The sequence below is a fragment of the Equus przewalskii genome, chromosome 19, assembly GCF_037783145.1.
Source record: "Equus przewalskii isolate Varuska chromosome 19, EquPr2, whole genome shotgun sequence".
Taxonomy (NCBI): domain Eukaryota; kingdom Metazoa; phylum Chordata; class Mammalia; order Perissodactyla; family Equidae; genus Equus; species Equus przewalskii.
In genome coordinates this window covers 16025868-16041175 of record NC_091849.1, presented here as the reverse complement: position 1 = coordinate 16041175, position 15308 = coordinate 16025868, and the positions used below count along the sequence as shown (strand labels likewise).

Here is a 15308-nt window from a genome sequence, read left to right as displayed (position 1 = left end):
CCAAGAAGTGGAATAAGACAGAAGACATAGAAGCCCTCTGTACTCCTCTTCCTCCGATGTCTAGAAAATTGTGGGGCGTGGAAGAAGGAGAACCCAGCAAGAAAGGCTTGGTGACCTCTTGGAAAAACCATATTTATTGTCCCAACAGTGACTAATAGTTCTGAATGTGGGTGATCAGCTTGGATAGGTTATGATGAGAAACTTGTGCTTTTGCTTCCCACTGCTTTTTTCCTGAGCAAAACATGGCCTTTTGAGTGAAGTAGGATTTGGCATGTATATCAAGATGTAATATGTTACACAGCCAGGCAAATTGTCACAGGCTCACAGGTTCAGTCTTGAAAAATTAAAAGCGGATATGTGAGAAATTGGTCCGTGTGGGAATGAGAATTACAGTAAAAGTGGAAAATGTAACCCAGTGCTGGTGGTGTGCTTCTTTGAGGACTGGAGTTCTCTGCTGCTAGCATTCGTCATCACTGAAGTGCCGGCCAGTGCCGGAGGGGTGGGTAGACCCCTCCAGGGGATCATCAGCTTATTCTTAAGCAGCTGAGTAGCCTAATGTGTGACAAGCTAGCGTTGTGAGGTCGTGTCTTACTCTAGATTTCCATGAGTGTGTGGAATCAATACTTGACCGAACGTTTGTCATGAGAACACCCAGAGGCCCCTGTCGAGCTTGGTATTTTTCAGACTAATTCTCAGACAGGAAAATGTGCAGCATGTCTATTTGCTAAAATAGTTTCAACATCTTTTATGTAATGCTGATGCATCTGGAAGTGAAAATGCTAAGAGTTTCATTTCACTAAAAATGGAATTCTTTTTTTTTTAAGTGTAACCTTTAGCTTTAGATCACAATTAGTGGCATTTTAACTGTGGTCTTAAGAGTGGCATTTTCATCATCGTCTGCAGAGTGTGAAAGTGTGTGTATTCACTGACACATTGAACCACGTGCACCAGGATTTACTGGTGATATTTTATGTGCAAAGAACTGAGTAGGTTGTTAGGAAGAATGCACAGACCTGGTCATTGACGCTCAGGAGCTCCCAGTCAAGAGAGGCTAACAGATCGTCACACCGCAGGACAAATACAATATATGTGGCAGCATGTCACAGAGGAAGTGACATCTGAGCTGAATCTTAAAAGAAGAGTAACGTTTGAATAAGTAAGAAGGGTGTTTTCAACTGATAATTTATAAAAATTATCTGAGTGAATTAAGACTTTTTTTTTTGCTAAATTTGTTTGCTCTACCTTCCCACCTTAATGATGGTGCAGAGAATGGTATGTTTGCATTATGCTAAACTGGTCAATAGTTGTGGCAATTAATAGAATTATAATTCCGTTTAAAAGTAGTTTACTAGTGCTACAGCAATCAGAAGTTAAGAAGTTAGCATTTTTATGATATTTCCCCTCTCTAACTCTAATACTTCTCAGAAAATGGTTAAGCACAATTAGGAATCTGACTTGCTTTGGGTTTTACCATTTATCACAGAGAGAAAGATGGCTTGAGAATAGAAATCTCAAAATGCAATAATGATAGTATCTTATATTTCAGTAGCACGCAGTATATAAAATAGTAGTCATTAGTTGAATTTGGCCAATATGCAAGAGAAAGAGCAAAGTAGGACAAACCACTAAGTTTGCTTTGTCGAATAATCTTTACCAGTTCATTCTGCTCAACTAAGTACTGACAGCATTTGTAAACAATTCGTTCTTAACGTTATTCTTTCCCAAAAAACTGTTGCAAAATTGTCTGCCTCCTTTTTCCTCTTTGCATAGTCTATTTCATTAAGTTTCAGCAATTCTAAATCAGAATAGCATCTAATAGACAATGTATGAAAAGTGTTTGCTATTAATTCAAACATTTACTGGCATATTCATTAGACAAATACATAATATTTATTTATAAAGTCATATTACTCCGTCCAGTAATGAAAAGAAATGGATGAATATGTATCTCTGTTTTTTAGCAAAAGAAATAATTTACAGTAAGCATTTCTAATTATTTCAGCTAAATGTTTATAGCACTTGAATGATAATATTTGTTGTTTCTGTCATTTAGATTTTATAGATAATTTTTGTACAGAAATACTTCTTTTCTGTTGATGCTTTTGTACCTCTGTACATAGGTGGCAGATGACTACAGGACAATAATTTGTCCTTCAGCTGTAGAGAATAAGACTCTTTTTTTTAATCCTTAGTTTGCTAAGTGCCTCTCTAGCCGTTTTTATGGCCTTACAGAGATGCTAAAGTTAATTAATGTTTTAATAGGAAAAAATGTTGGCAAATAAAACTGTTGAATTTGAAGCATGAATTATAAATTCAGTTTGGTTGCCCTAACGATAATGTTGGTAGTGATCATGATTATATGATGAATATTTATAGGGTGCTTCCAGTATGCTGAGCTCTGTGCTAAACATTTTACTTACATAGCTTATTTAATTTTCTCAACTACCCTATGAGATAGATGCTGTCATGCCCATTTTACAGATGAATTTATAACCATCATGCCTCACAACGTGTAATAATAATTAAAATATACTATATTAATATATTTTAAATGCTCACTTCTAGAGCTTTGTACATATGAAATATATATGTATGTATGATAGATACTTAATGTATATATGTGTGTGTGTATGTACATTTCTTCATTCAACAAATATTTATATTGACTATTTATGTGCCAGGCTGCTGTGCTAAGCTCTGGGCTTAGTGTGATGAGGCAGCACCCTTTCTTTGCCTTAAGGGACTTACGATGTATTAGGAGAGATGCATTTGCTTAAGACCAAGTACAGGCAAATATGATAATTGCTTTAATGGAGATAGGTACAGGGTGTTGTAGGAAAATGGGGAAAGAGAGCCTCAGCTTCCCAGGAAATATGAGAGAGGGCTTCACAGAATAGCAGCCCCAGCCCTGGGACTTGAAGAATCAGTTTGAGTTTGAGAAGGCGATGTGCAAAGGGAGCAGAATAGACCAGGGCGTAGAGATGAGCAGGAACAAGGCAGGTTGGTCAGGGAGCTACAGGAATCCAGAGGTGCTGAGTGTCAAGTGCAGCAGGAGGAGTGACACAGCTGGCTGGGCTCACGTCACACGGAGCCTCGCATGCTGGTCAAAGGATTGCAGACCTTATGCTCTGCGTGCTGAAAAGCCATCAGTAAAGCATCTCAACAAATGCTAATTAAGTTTTGATAAGCGATGTCCTCCCACCCCTCTTCCTTTTCTCATTTGTTCATTCAGCAGATTTTTATTGACTACCTGTAACATATCAAGCATTGTGTTGAATACTGAAGATAAGAGGGTGGGTGGGCAAGAGCGTACACAGTTCTGTCTTCCTGGAGCTTACTAATTAGTAGGGGAAACAAGCATTAATCAATGAAACTAACAAAAAAAATGTAAACTACAAAGGTGATCAGTGTCACCAGGGAGAGTGATTCTAAGAAGCTTGCAGGGGGAGGTGGTGACCTGGCCAAAGAGGTCAGGAAAGGCTCTCTCTCCAGAAGAGGACTGAGCTGAGAGCCAAAGGAGAAAAGAATTGAAGGCCATTTGGTGAAGATGGTGGTGATTTGGGGAGAAGTCTTAGCAAAGAGATCATGTGCAAAGGGCTTAAGGCCTAGGAAAGCAAGACGCTTTTGAGGATTAAAAGTAAGCCAGAAGAGCTGGAGTGCAGGCTGGAAAAGAACACAAGAACTGGACCATCCTGGGCTCTGGGGCCATGTTAGGAATCTAAGCTCAGTGGAAAGCCATTGCAGTGGTTTAAGCAGGAGCTGAGGATGGGCGGTAGGAGAGTGGGCTGTGGGGGACTAATGTAATAGTCCAGAGTGGTGATGGTGGGCGGCCTAGAGCAGAGGTGGTGATGCGGGGGAAAAGTAGAGTTGGTGTGCTGGTGGTAGATTCCACCACTAGATGGTGGCATATGGGGCATCATTTGGGAGAGGAGGGTGTCAAGATGATGTTTGTGCCATTGCTGAGCTAGGGAAATGGAGGAGTGGGCCAAATCCACTCTGCTTGGATTTCCGGAAAACGTCAGATGAGAGGGAGGGAAGACGTCATAAGGATTGAGGGTCAAAGTTGGCCTTGAAGAAAGAGTAGGCGTTTTCTACTTGGCAAGAAGGGGAAAGATATGCTAATCAGAGAGACTGGCATGTTCAGAGGTGCAGAGCATAACCAGAGTAATGTAGGTGAATACCTACATAAATGCATGTGTACAAAGGGGGTAATTATGATGTGACCTGTAAAGAATGTTGTTGGTTTCTTGACATGCTTATATCTATGTTGTGTTACAGTGATTCTAAGACCTATAGTTTGTGGAATTTGTAAATAGGTAAAAATGTTTAAGTATTTTTTTACAACATAGACATATTACAATGTATAGACATTCCTCTCTTTATTTCTGTATCTTAAATTAGGGATTCACATATGGCTCTTGATTTTATTATCTGATGTTTTTTATTTAACCGTTTAGGTAGGACTTGGATTTTAGATTTTTCCTCAGTGTTTTGGCATCTGGATTTGGGCTTAGTTGACGTTTTTAATTTGCTGAAATAACTATAAATTTACTCTCATTTGAAATATGAGCATGTTGATTTCAATTTAGATTGGGGACTAAAATCAAAGGACAGTCAAATCCAAAAAGAATTAGTAATGCTAAGACTTAGGTGACATATCAACTCTGGGGAAAAATGATGTTGATTTGATATTTAACGTTTTTGTAATAAGTACAGGAGTGTTGATAAAAAGATCAATTTTAGAGAGATGGTATCATACTGAAATTATAATCACGGCCTCCATGAATGATATTGGTTTAAATACTGGCTTGAATATCTACTAGCTCTAGGAACTCTCAGTTTTCTTGTCAATAAGAGAGATAACAACGATTACTGGCTGCCTTGAAGGGTGCAGTGGAGTGGGGTAAGGTGGGTAAAGATTTAGCACAGGCCAGGAGCATGGTAAGTGTTCAGAAAATGTTAATGATGACTTCGGATAACCTTGATAGCATGCTTTACCTGAGTCCTCAATAGAGAGACACGTATGGTTGCGAAAGTGAAAGGCAGGCTGTTACGGTAAATATGTGTAGTGAATTTGTTTAACTTTGTAACCAGAAGGAATCTTAGAGAGCATCAAATTCAGTAATGTCCCTGACATTTTCTAGAGAAGAACTATTTTTTATTTTTTTATTTCTCTGAAGTTTTGGAATCCTTAGGCAGGGAAGGAGGGAAAAGAAGAGGATCATAAGGCTGGGGATGTCGCTAAGGTCAAGAGATGTGATGGGAAGCAACCCATGGCCAGAACCTCTCATCCCTGGGGAGGAGTACTGGCTATGTGTCTGCTTACTGAGTTTTTGACAATCTCTTTTAAGAACTGTGCATGCATGTGAGAAAGGGAGAGAGAAAGAGATTATGCAAATATGTTTCTCTTTTCTTTGCCTTCAGCTAATGTGAGTGAAGGCCACAGAAAGCTGCCTAACTCAGTGGTAATATTGTTTTTTATAATTACAGGTCTAGGCATTTTACAGTGAGTTTCTCTACTGCTACCCTTTCTACTCAAGCAAAATCTGTGTCGAAAAGATCTGCTGGGAAGGAACTGACTGCTTCTGTTTCTCCATTGTGATGAAAGCACATGGTACAGGTAAATATCTCCAAAATTTTTAACCAAAAATAACTATCATTTAATTATAAAGTCCCCAAGATAGTGATGGGGTTGTTTACATATGTATTCCCACACACACAACACAAACACACAACATAAGCATGCATACATCCGTCTGTATATTCACATATTCTCCATCTATTAATTCTTTTTGTTTCTTTTATAAAAATGAAAGCTTTGCTTTTTTTGTGGGAAAGAAAATAACTTTTGTTTATTTTGAGATCACTGATTAGTATGGATGACAAAGCATTGATAAAAAGGGATAATTCTGAGGATAATGTTCATAAATTCAGCGAGAGAGACCACCATCAGATGGTAGTAGGGAACAATATAATATATACTATCATCTAACCTTTTTGTTCCTCCTAATAATGTAATAATGAACATCTTTTCATAGCAACAAATATTTTTTCACAGCATAATTTTTAATGATTATATAGTATACCATGGAATACATGTCCTAAAATATATTTAATTGATCCCCTCTAGTTGGACATTTAGGTTGTTTCTAATTGTTTTGCTTTTATGCTACCAAGAATGTTCTTATTACTCTGTATTGCCATTATTTATGGCTTCCTTAGGATAATTCCTTAGCAGTAAATTACTGAATTTAACAGTTTCTGAGTTTTAAGATTTTTGGTACTTGCTATGCCAAACAAGTGTCCAGTAAAGTCATACCAATTTATATTTCCAGAGGCAGTGTATGACAGTACCTACTTCCATATAATTTCTCCAGCGCTGAGAATTTTGAAAACAAAAAGTCTTTGTCAATTGATTATGAGAAATTGGTGCCTCCATGTGTTTTTTTAGGGGCAAGGCATTTATCTGTAAATCATGCTATTTTGAAGGACTTTCCTCTTGTAGACAGTAGCATGCTTGAAACTTACCAGATTTTGACATTTGAGAAATAATACTAAATCAAGAGGGCATGAAGAGGTCCTAGGGAAATTTAAGTTTTTCCCTTTTTTGGCCACATATTTTTAGACTGCCATGAGATCAATGGATATGAATACATTTTCGAGGGAAAACATAGTTTTTCATTCCTTAAAAAGAATAAAAAGGGGGCCGGCCTTGTGGCCGAGGGGTTAAGTTCGTGTGCTACACTTTGGGCAGCCTGGGGTTTCGCCGGTTCGGATCCTGGGTGCAGACATGGCACCCCTCGTCGGACCACGCTGAGGTGGCGTCCCACATGCCACAAGTGGAGGGGCCCACAACTGGAATATACAACTGTGTACTGGGGGGCTTTGGGGAGAAGAAGGAAAAATAAAAAATAAAAATAAAATAAAATCTTAAAAAAAAGAATGAAAAGGTATTTAATAAACAGCCCTCATTAAACATGGGTCTGAAGTTGTACTGCTCATTCGTTAAAAACTATGAATATGTGGGGTCCAGCCTGGTGGTGTGGCAGTTAAGTTCACGTGTTCTGCTTTGGCGGCCTGGGGTTTGCCGGTTCAGATCCCAGGTGCGGACCTATGTACCACTTATCAAGCCATGCTGTGGTAGGTGTCCCACATATAAAGTAGAGGGAGATGGGCCTGGGTGTTAGCTCAGGGCCATTCTTCCTCAGCAAAAAAAAACGAGGAGGATTGGCAGGTGTTAGCTCAGGGCTGATCTTCCTCAAAAGAAAAAAAGAAGATGCGTGTATATATGTGTGTGTATAAATACATGTACATTTATATATAGCTGTCCAACATTGGGAGCATGATTAAATGTAATTATGGGAGCACCGTGTGATTCAGAGGCTATAGATGATGGTAGATAAGACTGCAGGCTTCAGACTGCCTGGACTCAAATTCCAGCTCTGCTGTTTTCTTGAGATGTGACGCTGGGCAAGTTACTTTATGTTTCAGTGTCTTAAGTCTGTAAAATTTAGATAACAGTACCCATCTCCTAGAGTGTTGTTGCAAGTAAATTAATGTGAAATGTTTGAAATCATTAATAGTCCTATTTGAAAAGAATATTTAATGATAAGAGAAAATGGTCACGATAGAAATTTAAAAAAGCAAAGTATGACACTGACTGTAGTCTAATCCCAATCCTGTAAAATTATTTTTCCCTTCTTCCTCCTGTTCTTCCTCCTCTGGTATCCAAAACAAAGTTAAATATATTTCTTAATGGCTTTAACTTGAATTTGTGGAGCAGTCCCAGTCCTGGAGAAACTGCCTGGTTAAAGCCAGCAAGTCAGAGGCCCATTCATCACGGAGCTGTGAAATCAAGCTGTCTGTGTCACCTGGCAGTGGGACTCTTGGAGCAGCCCTAGTGTGAGAGCAGAGCCTCATCCCAACCCCAGGCTGCCTGGCTACTGTGCTACAGCGAGTACCTTGGGTCCAGCAAGCTTCCTGACCTCTTGGAACTGCACATAAAGAGTCTCTAACTGGCCAGCTCCATAGGCGAGCTGCCCTGCTAGGCTCACCTCTTTCCCCCATTACTAAATAAGCTTCCTCTCACTAAACGAATGAAAGAGAAGGTAGAAAGAGAGACCCCCAGCTCTTAGGAAATGTATGCTTTATCTTACATAAACATAAAAGGGAAAACCGTGGGGTTTGGGTCCCTCAACCCTTTAGCTGCATTATAAGGTTGATAGGTAGAAGGAAAAAGAGTGAATGAATTATTTGGCATTAAGGAGACAAACACAAGGCGACCTGTCTGGCTTCAGTCAGTGCCTTTCACTGGATACTCTGCAACTCCTGTGTATGTAGACACCACATGCGTTTTGGCCCAAATTTCGGGTCTAATTTGAACAGCTCTGTATTTTTCAGTAAAAGAGGAACATCTGAATTCCTAATTTGAGACAGTTTAGCTTAAGAATTCCACTTTAATGGCTCATTAATTATTCTCTAAATGATTATGAGGATGAATAAGAAAATAAAACTTGTATTTGTACACATACATATGTTATTTCAATCAAATTAATAGGTTCATAAAGGGAGAGAGAACAACAAATGTGTTAGCGTATATAGGTCAGGAAAAGAGTTCACAATGTTCTGCCAAACTCCAGTGAGGCACCTCGTGAGTGTAGGTAGAAAGGCTGTACGTCGCAGTAGTGAGAATGGTAATAGCACTACCATATGGAACATTTGGTATTTGGTTAGCACTTAGATTCTTCCTAAACTACAGAATCAGTAGGGACTCAAACAGAGAGAAGAAACGCTTCTCTTGCTGTGATTCGCTGGCTGGTGTGCAGAGATGCAGATGTGTTGATTATCAGAGGCTTACCAGAGTGAATTTCTCTAGGGAGGCAGAAAAGTGGGAGAATATTTAACCACTTTTATCTAGGCTGTGGCCTCGGACCTGTGGTCCAGCAGCTTTTGATTGGCTCCATATCCAGCCCGTTTTGGCAACCATGTAGGAATCCTATCTGCAAGACCAGATTCGATTCATAGAGTCCTGTAGGGTCTTTGGGTTGCCTTAGGACTGTGCCAGGACAGAGTGAAGCACAACTTTTGAATGGTGAGAAACTGAGAAAATGTCTTTATATTCTAATCTTACTTAGTCACTCATCACTCACTTATTCCTTCAACAAATACCTCTTTTGGGGCAACTATGTACTTGTACAGTTCTAAGCATTGGAGGTGTGCAAGGGAACAAGACAGACATGAGGCCTGCCCTAATGGCGTTGACGTGGCTACGGGAGATGCAGTTGACCGCGTTATAACCTGGTTTGGGTGAACAGGCATGCTGAACTGGACCATTCTAAAAGAATGCATGGAGTGCATCTGGAAGGAGAAACTGGAGAAATCAATGGAGAAAGACCTGTTGCTCCGGAAGGCATAAGGCAGAAAGAACCAGAGAATAGTCAGGGTCTAGCAGTGAGGTTGGGATTGTTGACAGAGGGATCAGATTGGGAAACAAAGAAGGTATGGAGAGAAGACAGTTGTAAAACTTTGCCTGAATGCACAATTGTCAGGGCCAGTAAAAATCGTGCAGCTACTGATCTCTCGATTTAGGTAATCTAAATAATGCTTGCTATTGATAATCCATATTTTAAGAAATTGTGAAATGCATATATTTTGCTCTATGACTGTGTAAACATGTTAGACTTCCGGATGGCTCATGGTGTATGGTGGTACTTTCTTTTTTCAAGCACCACCCAGAGGAGGAAGTGGGGTGGTTGCTTCACCAGAACACGTTTACTTTACTCTAACTTTGACTAACTGTATCCCTTTTCCTACCTTATCCACCATCGTTCACCTTAGAGAGTGACATTAATTATAGAAATAAGTCCGCCTTTGGTGCACAAGCGTGGTTAACTTTATACAGATTTAAGTTCCAGGTCCAAAATAGTCACATCTTGACCCCCTTAGTATGTGGTGCTGTTCCACTCAGCTTGCTTGTGGGATTGTGGTTCTTCTTAACCTTCCTCCGTCCATTCCTGGGTGCTTTTAGTGGTCTCTTAAATAATAAAATCCACTCAGAGACTTCTTTTATCGCTTTCGGCCTTGAATGTGGGTTTGGTAAAGACTATATTTTTGGCTTTGGATTTACTATCAGTGAGGGACTCTTTTTTCTCTGTCTTGTCCCCTCCTAGTCAACTGCTTTCTTCTGGGGCTCAAACCTCTACTATATACTTTACCTTTCTTTGACAAGCCCAGTTTAGTTGTCCCTTCCACCCACCCCCACCCCCCAAGGCAAACACTGCATTCCGGGATTTGCACTGTGCATTTCCATGGTTAAGAAAAGCTATTGATATTCATTAAATATTTAAAATAGGGATCTCAAAACTTATCTTTCAGCAGAAGTATGTTCTTTTCTTTTCCATCTGAGTTCTTTCACTCTGAAGGTAGCCTCCATAATTCATAGTCAGTTTGCGGGAAGGTGTTATTTTAGCACACTTAATGTTTCTCATGGCGAAAGGAAAATTGTAGAGACAAAGGCACAAGAGTATATAGTGTTTTATATGTAGGCATAGCTTCTCAAAAGTACTTTGGAGTGTAGTAGAGTTTCTAAAATAACTTACCAGACTTCCGTGGAAGCATTTTATTCTTTGAAAGCCATAAATAATGTGATTTACTGTGTCAGGGTGCAAACATTCTCACAGTTCTTTTAACTTTTGTGAAACAAGGTAGAATATTTTGTTATTTGACAGAGTAAAGCACATTAGGAAAGAGCTGATAGCGAAGCCTACCATTTTGTCTTTCCATGTTGGGACCCTAGAGCAGAATACTGCAGAGATTTCCTCCCCTCTGATACACTGTTCCTGCTCTTGTGGTGGCGAATTGTACTACTTAAAGTGTGAGCAGTGACTGCAAGTAGAAATGTCAGTGTCAGTATTCTGTGATACTTTTCAAATTACTGTTGTTTTTTCTTTTAGAGTTTATCGAACAAGAGGAAGCATTTAAATAGGTTTTCTAAATTCTAGAATGTTAGACATTATACCTTTTGGTGTTGTAGTGTTTAGCAGTGGAAGGGAACATAAAGATCACTGAGTCCCCTTCCCGCCTAACCTAAGAACCGCTCAGTATCTTTAGTGACTTTCATTTCACCAGAGTTCAAGTAGTGAGTCATTGATTGTTCATCAGTTACTGCAAGAACCATTATCATTATGAGATTGAGAAATAACATACAGAACTTCAGAGTAACAGACTTTTTTATTTGAGTTAGCAAGAACAGCAGATGCATGCTTCTGTATGCCAAGCAGTGTCTAGAAAGATCATCTCTTTAGATTAAATGAGAAATATATCGTTGATATTTATTTAGGTTTTCACTAAGTGTTTTAGTAAATTTGGGGGAGGTAGTTTCTATGACTTGGTGATTATATTCTGTTCCTCCTGTTTTGTCTTCAGAAATATCCTTTCTTCTCTACCCCTCATTTTTCTTTTCTGTAAAGGGAGCACAGCAGGTCACTGGGAGGATTAGATACATATGAACCTTTAGACCATTTCCTGTCCTGGCACGTAGTTGATGCTCCATAAACATTGGCTGCCATGACTTCTACTGTGTCGTGTCTCCTCTCTACTTCACACTCTGGTTTTTTTTTTCTGTTGGAGATTTTCTTGAGTGTCTAAAACAAATAAGTAAAACCAAACCAAGCAAGAAATTTAGTGCTGATATCGTATGCTTTAGAAGCTGGGGCTGTGTTTGGTCCCACCGGCAGAGATGTGATGCTCTGAGTGCATCTGTGGCTGAACCCAAGTTCAAGTGGGTCTAGGGATCAGGAAGGCTTTGAATGAGCTGCTCACTTACTCTGTACCTCCAAGTTTTACATCTGTCACATGAGCAGGTTACTCTCTGAGGCCTCTTCCACTTCTAAAAATGATCATCGTCGTACGTCCTTGATGTTTTAAGGCTTTGAAGTCCCTGTAGAAAAGAACCTATGAAAAGTCCCAGCACTGTTTGTCTTTTCTCCTGGCATTTGAGTCTATGCATCGAGTGTGTTTTGGTTCGTATCCGCCTTCATGCTCAGGTGGAGCTAATGACCTGCTCCTCCAGTGATCATGATGAAACAAAACACAACACTCCTTTCCTGCACAAAGGCAACCCCCTTCCAGATGCTTAGCCCCTTAAGCTAGTATTCCAGTGGCACAGAGGGAGCATCACTTCACTTGCCACTGAAATGCAGCCTTCTCTGGAGTGAAATTTGGCAGCTGTGTAATAGTCAAGCTGCAGTACTTATATGACAGTTTGGGGAAAGGAGGGAGACAGAAATAGCAGATTCCAAAATAATCCAATTAAAACAGCAGGGAAAGTAGAGTTGAGCAATAAGAAGGGAGGGTGGTATGCCCCGAAGTCTGATTATCTCTATGGTTTAGACAGTGTGGACTTTGGCTCCAGAAGCTCTAAGGCGACCACAGTCAAGGATCTCCTGCACACACGCCAAAGAAGGGGCTTGTCTGACGTCTCATTGAGCTGTAATCTCATCGTTTTTTCCTCTCTCTTTTCCTGGTGGTCTAATTATCAGGCTGTGTTGGCACACAAATAGAACCGTCTTTTGAGAGCCACCTTCTCCTTGCCCCCTGTGTAGGATAATATCATGGTTCAGTATTTATGACATCGGAATGCACTATGCTGAGAAGTCGTTATGTTAAGGCACCTTTCAAACGGTTCAGAAAGGATGAACTGGCAGACCGGAAAACCCTTCTGTTTAATTCAAAGATCTTGGTAATAACAGTGACAGAGAAGGAAAATTCAAGAAATGTACCTGATAGACAAATGCGGTTGAATAAAAATGTAGAATTCTTTGGATTTTCTGGAGTGGGAGTAACCATTGTGATAATATTAGAATATGAACATGGATGTAGTAGTGGATAAAATTGAAAAATACTGAGCAATGTGCAAAACAACAGTGAAAAAAAAAAAGCAAAGGAAAGATTTGTCAACATGGATAGAAATAATCAGATAATAGGACATGAGATTTCTCAAAAAGGAGATTCCAGGGAATAAAGGAAGCAGATGCTAAGGGAGCCCAGACATTTTAGTTTAACCAGAAAAGAGAGAACTTTAAAAAGAAATGTCGGGATTAAAGGGTTAATTTCATTTAGAAGCACGTAAAATCTTCAGGCAATGAGCAGAGCTCATCTAGTCTACTGTGATCAAATGGAACCAAAAATGAATTCAAGGAAAATTAAATAAAATTCATGTCATGGAAAAAAAAGAGAGATTTGGTGTCAGAAATTCTGGTTTTGAGTTGCACTTGTGCAACTTGTTAGCTTTGTGACCTTAGAGAAAATCACTTAAAATCTGAGAGTTTTGTTTTTAACCTATAAACAGGGATAATTGTGTCTAACAGGGTTGTTGGGAGGCTCAAGTGAGATAATGCATTAAAAAACTGTTTTGTGAACATGAAGCCTGCCTGTTCTTTCTGTAAATACATACTGCGGAGAAACTGTAAGGGACAGTGAACACCTGTGGGAATGACTTAGAGGGCCAGTCATGTAGAGGAAAAATCTATTGTGTAAAAATGTAAAAATATACATGAATTACTTTTTTCTGCCCCTCGTTTTTCTGGCCCCGAAATTCTTTTACATTTAAGGGATTTTTCTAAAAATTTTTCACCGAGCTCTGTAACAGAGTTGTCCACTCTCTGTTGAGCTATAAACCACAGGATTTTGTAGTAAATATTGCCTCTGAGTAAACCTTTGAATAACAGACGAAAGAAAAAGGATACTGTCTTGTTTCATTTAATAATCCTCATTTTGGGAGGTTTCGGCAGAGATAGGAGGGGGTCTCTGGGCTAGGAACAAGAGTATAGTAAGAAGGATGCTCAATGATGAAGACTTGAAATGGAAAGGTGAAGCCCAGTCCGGCTTTACAAAGTGTGGGCTGGCGCGCTGACTTCCCTTTATGTGGCAGCCCATCTGTCTCATTAGCTTCTGTCTCTTAATCACAGACTCTGTGAAGTGTCTACGTGGCTTTTTTTTAAGCTTTTTATCTTAATCTCCTACAAAAGTTAATGAAAGGAAATCAACTGGATTATATGCTGTTTGTGTGTATTCACTTGCATGCTGGGGAGTGGAACAAGCTATATTTATAAATGGATACTAACGTGGGGATGAGTCTGTATGCATATGAGCGTATCTGTGTGTGCATTCATGAATATGGGTACATTTGTATGGATATCCACAGACACATATATATCCATCTGTTGAATACACTCTAACATGGAAAAGATACGTCAACATTAATTAGAAAGGGTAATAGGGGCCGACCCGGTGGTGTAGTGGTTAAGTTTGCTCACTCTGCTTCGGCGGCCAGGGTTCACGGGTTCAGATCCCAGGCACAGACCCACATCAAGCCATGCTGTAGTGGCGTTCCATGTACAAAATAGAGGAAGATTGGCATGGATGTCAGCTCAGGGACGATCTTCCTCAAGCAAGAAGAGGAAGATTGGCAGCAGATGTTAGCTCAGGGCCGATCTTCCTCACTGAGAAAAAAACAAGGGTGATGAGAAATAGCGAAAGTAAAATTCCTTTTGGCAGCATTTACTGTTATAATTAAAGTGCATGATGTAATTTTGTGAGTGCAAGAGAGAGTTTGCTTATTCATGTGTAGAACAATAGTAAGAGTTAAATATTAACAGGTTTAAGTGTCAGTAAGTGTCTAAAAATACAAATTGTCTATTGTGTGCAGTTCGTGCAATACGGCAGTGTATTTTAGATCCCTCTCTGCTCGCTTGGAATTCAAAATGCTTTGGGTAAAGAATGTTGCAGTGTAAATTGTGGCAGAAAATGTGCCCAGATTGTTTGTTTATTCTTCCTGGGGACATTGGTAGGGCTGAACTTCACATGGAGAAAAGAACACCTTTGTTTGGAAAATGCAGCAGGAGCAGTACAAGAAAATTGAATTGGGTAAAGAAACTTAGGGAGTCCATCTTTGATTGATGATGCTTCTTATACGCTCTTCATTATTCCCTGTGAAGGAATAAAAACTATGAAGCTGGATTTCAAAACGGGATTAAGACAAATGACTTCTCAGTTTTTTTTTTACCTTAGCTGTTTGCAATTTTCCCAGTAAAGCACATAGTCATTATGTAAAGAGTCTGTGTTTACTACATTGACTCTCCCTAAAACATGTGTCCTTGAGGTTTGATTTTAGGAGTTAGTTTAGAAGATGAAGAGGCAGGGCGTATCTACTAATGGTGTGATGGTATTTGTCTCTAGGGATTTTATATGCCCACTTATTTGTATTTTTTATTTATTTTCTTTTGAGGAAGATTAGTCCTGAGCTAACA

At 39.5% G+C, this 15308-nt stretch overlaps 1 protein-coding gene across 12 annotated transcripts in view; it reads left to right on the top strand.

Moving 5' to 3' along the window:
• Positions 1–15308, top strand: part of ATXN1 (ataxin 1) — a 384333-nt gene that overhangs the window by 140485 nt on the left and 228540 nt on the right. For all 12 annotated transcript variants that reach the window (XM_070585090.1, XM_070585092.1, XM_070585089.1 and 9 more), the window contains one exon: positions 5491–5620. The gene's annotated coding sequence lies outside the window, so the exon portion shown is untranslated. The remainder of the gene's footprint in view (positions 1–5490; positions 5621–15308) is intronic.